The sequence below is a fragment of the Patagioenas fasciata genome, chromosome 7 (assembly GCF_037038585.1).
Source record: "Patagioenas fasciata isolate bPatFas1 chromosome 7, bPatFas1.hap1, whole genome shotgun sequence".
NCBI classification, from domain to species: Eukaryota; Metazoa; Chordata; class Aves; order Columbiformes; family Columbidae; genus Patagioenas; species Patagioenas fasciata.
This window is the reverse complement of record NC_092526.1, coordinates 24,582,371-24,588,370: the sequence shown is the minus strand read 5'-3', so window position 1 is coordinate 24,588,370 and position 6,000 is coordinate 24,582,371.

Genomic DNA, 6,000 nt, shown 5'->3' with positions numbered 1-6,000 from the left:
GTTGCCCCAATCTGGCCTATTGTCTGTAATGCAGAGTAATAGAGGGACAGGACTCTAAACTACATATCTGTAGCCAAACCGCCGTTCCAGGCACTTCCTTGCCAGTTCCTTGTGCCTGGGGCCATAGATCACAGAAAGTTACAATTTCAGTCAGAACAAAGTGCAAAGTGCAAACGGTCAGCCCAAGCATGTTAATTTTTGAGCAAATCCCTGTAATGAATAGAAACAGGAGCAGCCCAAGAAGGAAGAAAGAAACAGTAAAATCTATTGGACTTAACAAATCTAAATACACAACAAAGCATAGCAATTGTGTCCATTCTCTGGTTAAACACAACACTAATCAGCAAAACACCAGCAATGCTGCTTTAGGACTCCACATGGCCATATTTCTGTGTGGCAAAAATCCCACTAAACTTCTTAGCCTGGCAGAACAGAAACAAAAACCAGTGAAAGCAATGGGACAGAGGTAAAGCCAAACAGCAAACAAACACATATTCAAGCTGTAGTGAAAATGGAATAGAAGGCCCGAAGCAAAACCTAATGTGCTCCAGGACACGATTGCTCTGCCAAGGGCCTTTAATACCTCCTAATAGTAACCCACCACCCACAGAAAGAATTATACTTTCATTTAAACCAGCACAAAAACTAAGCTAAGCTCCATAAACCACCAAAAGGTACATCAGAGCAGCTAACAGCAATCGGACTCAATTATCAAAAAAAAAGAAAAAAGTAACGTGGAACGAGGAAGGCATCCCGAAACTTTGGAAGGGTCAGTCTGAAAAATCTGATGGACAGTCCTTGTTTCAGAGCCATTTATTAGCGGAGGTGCTTGAATTTGACCTGTGCTTTTGTATGGAAAGGGCAGTTCCCCGTGAGCAGAAATCTCCTGGGGGCTGGGTGGCTGTGGGACCACAGCACAAGAGGAGAATGGGAGAACAGAACTAGAAGTGACTATGGTGAAACCTAAGGACTCATCAACAGAGGTGACACTCTCTGTCACCTGGGACAGGAGAAGGGGCAGCTCAACAGGTTAGTTCTCCTTTGCAACTGAAGTTTTTTCCCAAGTGTTTTCTAAGAGAACAATCTTTTCTGACATTGCAGCCTTGCATCTCGCGGTTGCACGTCTAGGTCTTGCCTAGGTCAGCGGTGATTAAGAGATGGCCCTGAACCGCAGTGTTTGTACAGAGACTTTGAATGTCTTAGAGTTCGGGATCTTTGAAGCAGATACTTTTGCTCAGTCTACAAGAGAGATAAAGATAACTGTCAAGAGGGAAGCCAGTGAATTCATGTTTATGGCAAACTGCTCTGTGTGGGCTGAATTCACATCAGAGTTTGTCACAGACAGTTCATTATTCATGGCAGGGCTAGGGCTCACCAAACACTTGAGGAGTTGCTGGCCTTTAGTAAGACCGTTAAAAACAAACAGCAGTAATAAATACTCCTGTTGTTATGCCTTCAGCAAGCCCAAAGGTTAAATGAACGGGGAGTCTTCCTCCTCCTTCTCTGACCAAGGTTCCTTCAGATCATGACAGACACTGTAAAAGAACTGGTGAAGGAATCTTGCCAACCCCAGTTAGTACTTCTCTAGGATACACTGACATAAGTACTGACCAGGTTGCTCAGTTTTTCCTATGAGATGTTGTGATTGTTGTATAGCATGCAGGCAATAGGAAAATAAAGACAAGTGCTTAGAAAAGCATTTATTCAGATTAAAAAAAAGTCAACTTGCTAATTGTGATTAAAACTTCTGTGAGACACCTTAAACTCATTTCAGAAAACTAGAATAATAACATCAGACTGATCTGTGGCTGCTGTATGGTGGCAAATGCAAATGTTTTTTAAGAACAGAGGCGAAGTCCAGTAAGTCTAAGTAAATACACCGTCACCCTTTTGTTTTTCAACATTTTTCTTCTTAGCATTCAAATCTGCACCACCTGGCTTCAAAGTGCAAGTTAACTTTCTTTGCAGTCATAAGGCGATCTTTGATCTAGAGTTAAATGAATATTTTATTGCATTTTCATACTGCTTTTGGCCAGCACTGGAGACAGAGGAGAAAGAGACTCCGTTGTCTGGTATGTCATTCCAGCACAGCTGGTAGGAGACAGCAGCAGCTTTATCAGTCAGTGAGTGCTCAGCTGAAGTGCTAGGAAGTGGGGTTGCTCATGCTGCCAGGGAGCACAGACACAGCTTTTACTGTGGCTCTGACACATCATATGCTGCACTATTTTTTTTTTTTTGTTAAGAAAAGGAAAGAGGAAAAAAGACAGAAGCAACACAATAAGCACTGCCAGTCTTTTCACAATAGATTTGTATCACCTAACAGAGCTCACGTCTTTTATTCTTGCTGAGCTTTGGTCATCACTCTTCTATGAAACCGGTCATTTTACATAGCAGTTAATGTTGATCACACTCATGGCTGCTCAGAAGTTTCCAAATCCAATTTAAAAAAAAAAAAAAAGCCTGCTACAGATCTCCCATGGGCAAGAATACATTAGGCAACTCTTGCACATGGTTTTACAAGCTAGTTTGCAGGTCTGAATTAAACAAGTTAGGAAAATAAAAACACTATTATCCATCTTAGAAGCATGTTGACTTATGAAAAACTCATCACAGATATAAATCAGATATAGGGGCCTTTCACAGGCAGAACTGAGATCCAGAGAAGATCTGGAGAGCTGGGATAAGTTTGCTGTTGAGTACACCACTAAGAGAAGCTTAGCTCATGCAGAGTTCAAGTTCAACTCCGCTGTTGTGTCCCGAGTCCCAGCCCCTCCTGAGGCAGCTGGCTGGGCTTGTTCATGATGCCCAGACCACATTCTCTCCCATTTTTTATTTGTACATTTTTTGTATTTGCACATCCTGTGTTCACTCCTGTGGCAGACCAAGTTCAAGGAAAAAAGTAAACATTTTAAAACAATCTCTTAATGCACCATCGGTTTGTCATTCAGGGAAAATAGAGGAAAGCCGGTGCTACACGACTGTGGGACTTTGGAAGTCCTGAGCGATGACATGATGGAGTGCCAGGGATGCTTCCCGAGAGCCATGGAGAATTGTTGCCGTATGGAAATTCATTAGTTACTCGGTGTAGTCAACGGGAGAAAGGCTAATAGTGCCGAAATACTGTGAGGCAAGGGGTGTGCTTGTGTGGAAGTCAGTACAGCTGATGTATTGAATTAGTAATTTTTAGACATCTCCATCCTTCTTGTGAACTGCTTCATCTTCAAAACAGAACTTCCCCTCCTTGCTACCATCTACCAAATGCTCCATTTTACACTCACATGTGTGTACTTGCAGATAATGCCTGAGCTCTGCCCTGCTCAGCCACCTTGAGCCCTCACCAGCCTCGTCACTGTGTTCACCGGGGCTGGGCTGGCAGCTGCTATATAGACAAAACTTGGGGATTTTTTCATTATGGAGCTATCCATGTGGCAAGTTTTCATTCCAAAGTTTCCTAACACCAGAGCTACCAATCTGGCTTTTTTTAGCAGGGGATGCAAATCACAGCAGAAGTGCAGCTCTGTGCCAAAAGTAATTTCCGTCTAAGAAACATACAACCAAAACTAGTTATTTCTGGCATGCAGCGTGGACTTCATGAACACTGTGCTAGGTAGAGCATTTCCTCATGCCCTCCAGTTTTTCTAGGCATTCGTACTTCCTGGGCAAACACTTGAAACACTTGAACACTTAAATGTATCTGTATTCAGCAGAGCATTCAGCTGGGTTCACATGCTTACTTCACAAGTGCCCTGTGTTTTTGGTGATCAAAACCTTACTCTAACAGCCACTGGTTTATCAGATGTCTCTTTAAAAACATCACTGCACAGACTGAAGTAGTCTAATTTCAAGCTTAGTTGCACTCTTAAACTGCATATTCTTATACAAAATCTTATCCAATATACTTTTGCGCCATTTTTCTGCAACAGTTTCAAGGGGCTCGGCCAAATCTGTAGCAAAACTTGCTTGGTCTTAGGAGAGAAACAAGTACATGTTGCACCAGACATTAATGGATTTAAATCAGATTTATCAAGCTTGAATTTGGGATAATTGTGTGTTGTTCTTTGCATTTTTGTTGTTGTTTGTTTGGGGTTTTTTGCCTTATTTTTTTCCCACATGCAAAGTAATTGGTATGAACATTGGCATCTGTCTTCACTTTTAATCTGTTTAAAACTTTATTGGCACAGTCATATGAGGTAAGTAAATATTTTTTTCATGAGCCTATAAAACATCATTAGTTTATTTCTTCATCATGTCAGGCTGGGTAAGTATCTCACAGTGCCTGTACATCTTCATGAGGATTTTATTATTTATTTTGATTTAGACTAAAATAAAACTAAGACCTGTCCCAAATCCCTGGGCTTCTCTGGCAGTCTTTAAAATATACAGCAATAAAATTGAATTAACAGACTCCTTCAGTGATTTCCAGATGGCAATATGCTGGTAACAGCAGAAAAACCACAAGAGCTTTAGCCTCCTCTGTCCTTTGCATCTCTCTCATCCCAAAGCAGAAGGTTCAGAGGACAACGGGGCAGGCAAGAATAGGATCCTGTTATCAACATAAAAACCTTGCCCATTCCCAAAAGCCAGAAGGAAACATCAGTATTGCAGGCTAGTGCTTGACTGTGCAATTTTTGATAAACAATAGCTCCGGGGTAGTTTAGCATTTTGTCCACATAGAGACATAGTTAATGTCTCTATGTTAATGTCTCTAATGTTAATGAATGAATGAATAGGTAACCAAATGGTTGCATTACTGAAGCTAATCTGTATTAATTCTCCATCTAGACTACCTTGATGTGAACTAAGACCACCACTAAATATGCACCTTACTCTAGTTTTGAGGAGAGAAGGGTCTACACTAGGAGTATCAGGAAGCACAAGCACAGGTCCACCATAGGCTCATTTTCCAGCTGATGAATCTTGAGTGGACAGTTCTGGCTCAGGACACTTGACTATAGATCTCATCTTTTGTCTGGCTGAAATAACCTAAAGCGTTTCCTTCCAGCTCTGTAAACTGGGCAAAACAGATACATTGTTTCCTTTGAGCTTATCAAATGCCAGGAGAAACAACAATAGAGGAAAATATTGCCTCCATAAAACATCTGCACAACTTTGCCAGTGGAGACCCAGTTAATGTCCCTATAATCCAAAAAAAGAAAATCACCACCAGAAGCACAGAAATAGTTTCTGCTACACAAGAAACTCAGAAGAATGCACTGAGCAACCCTGTGCTGATACCTTAAAATGTATTGCCCCTGCAGTCTTTGCTAGCCAACACTTCTTAGAAATAGGGCAATTTTCAATTGCAAACAGATGAAAAATTGATTTTCGTGCTTGAAAGCAACTATAGTACCTGTGAAAGAGGTGATTAACCTTGCCAGCCACCTGTGGATAGCACCACTATAGATTCAGAGCAGCATTTTGGACTGATTGTGGGATCTAGGCTTGCTCCATTACAATTAGTGTGTCTGCAAAGACAATAGACATTGAAGGGGCTTGGTAGTTGCAGGACTGAGACTGCAGTCCTACAGACAAATGGGATGGAGAGAGAGAATGAGCAAACTACACAAGCAGAGCTACATACTTTTTCTAAAGTCATTTTTCTGTTCCAGTCAGGTAATTCTTCCTTTTGCATCCATGGCAGACGCAACATTCCTTTTGGGCACAAGATGCACCTCACCCCCTTACAAGCCTGCTCCTCCCTGTCCTCCAGACTTCCTCATAGGGCACACTGCAAAATGCTCTTTTACAGGAATTACAGTTTCTTCAATACAAATATAATTCATTCAGAAGACTCAGAAAGGAAACCTAGGTTCTGCCTCCTACCCCAGCAGATCCTAAAGCAAGAGGGAAGGCGCTGCAGGACACCCCACGGTGGGGCAGAGGCCCAGGGTTTCCTTTTCTGTGCTGAAATAAGGAGACCTCTGGGCAACCCTATGTTGCACTGGTGCCAGATGGCAGCAAACCAGAGAGCTGTAACAAGCTCTCTGCGGTTTCCTTTTT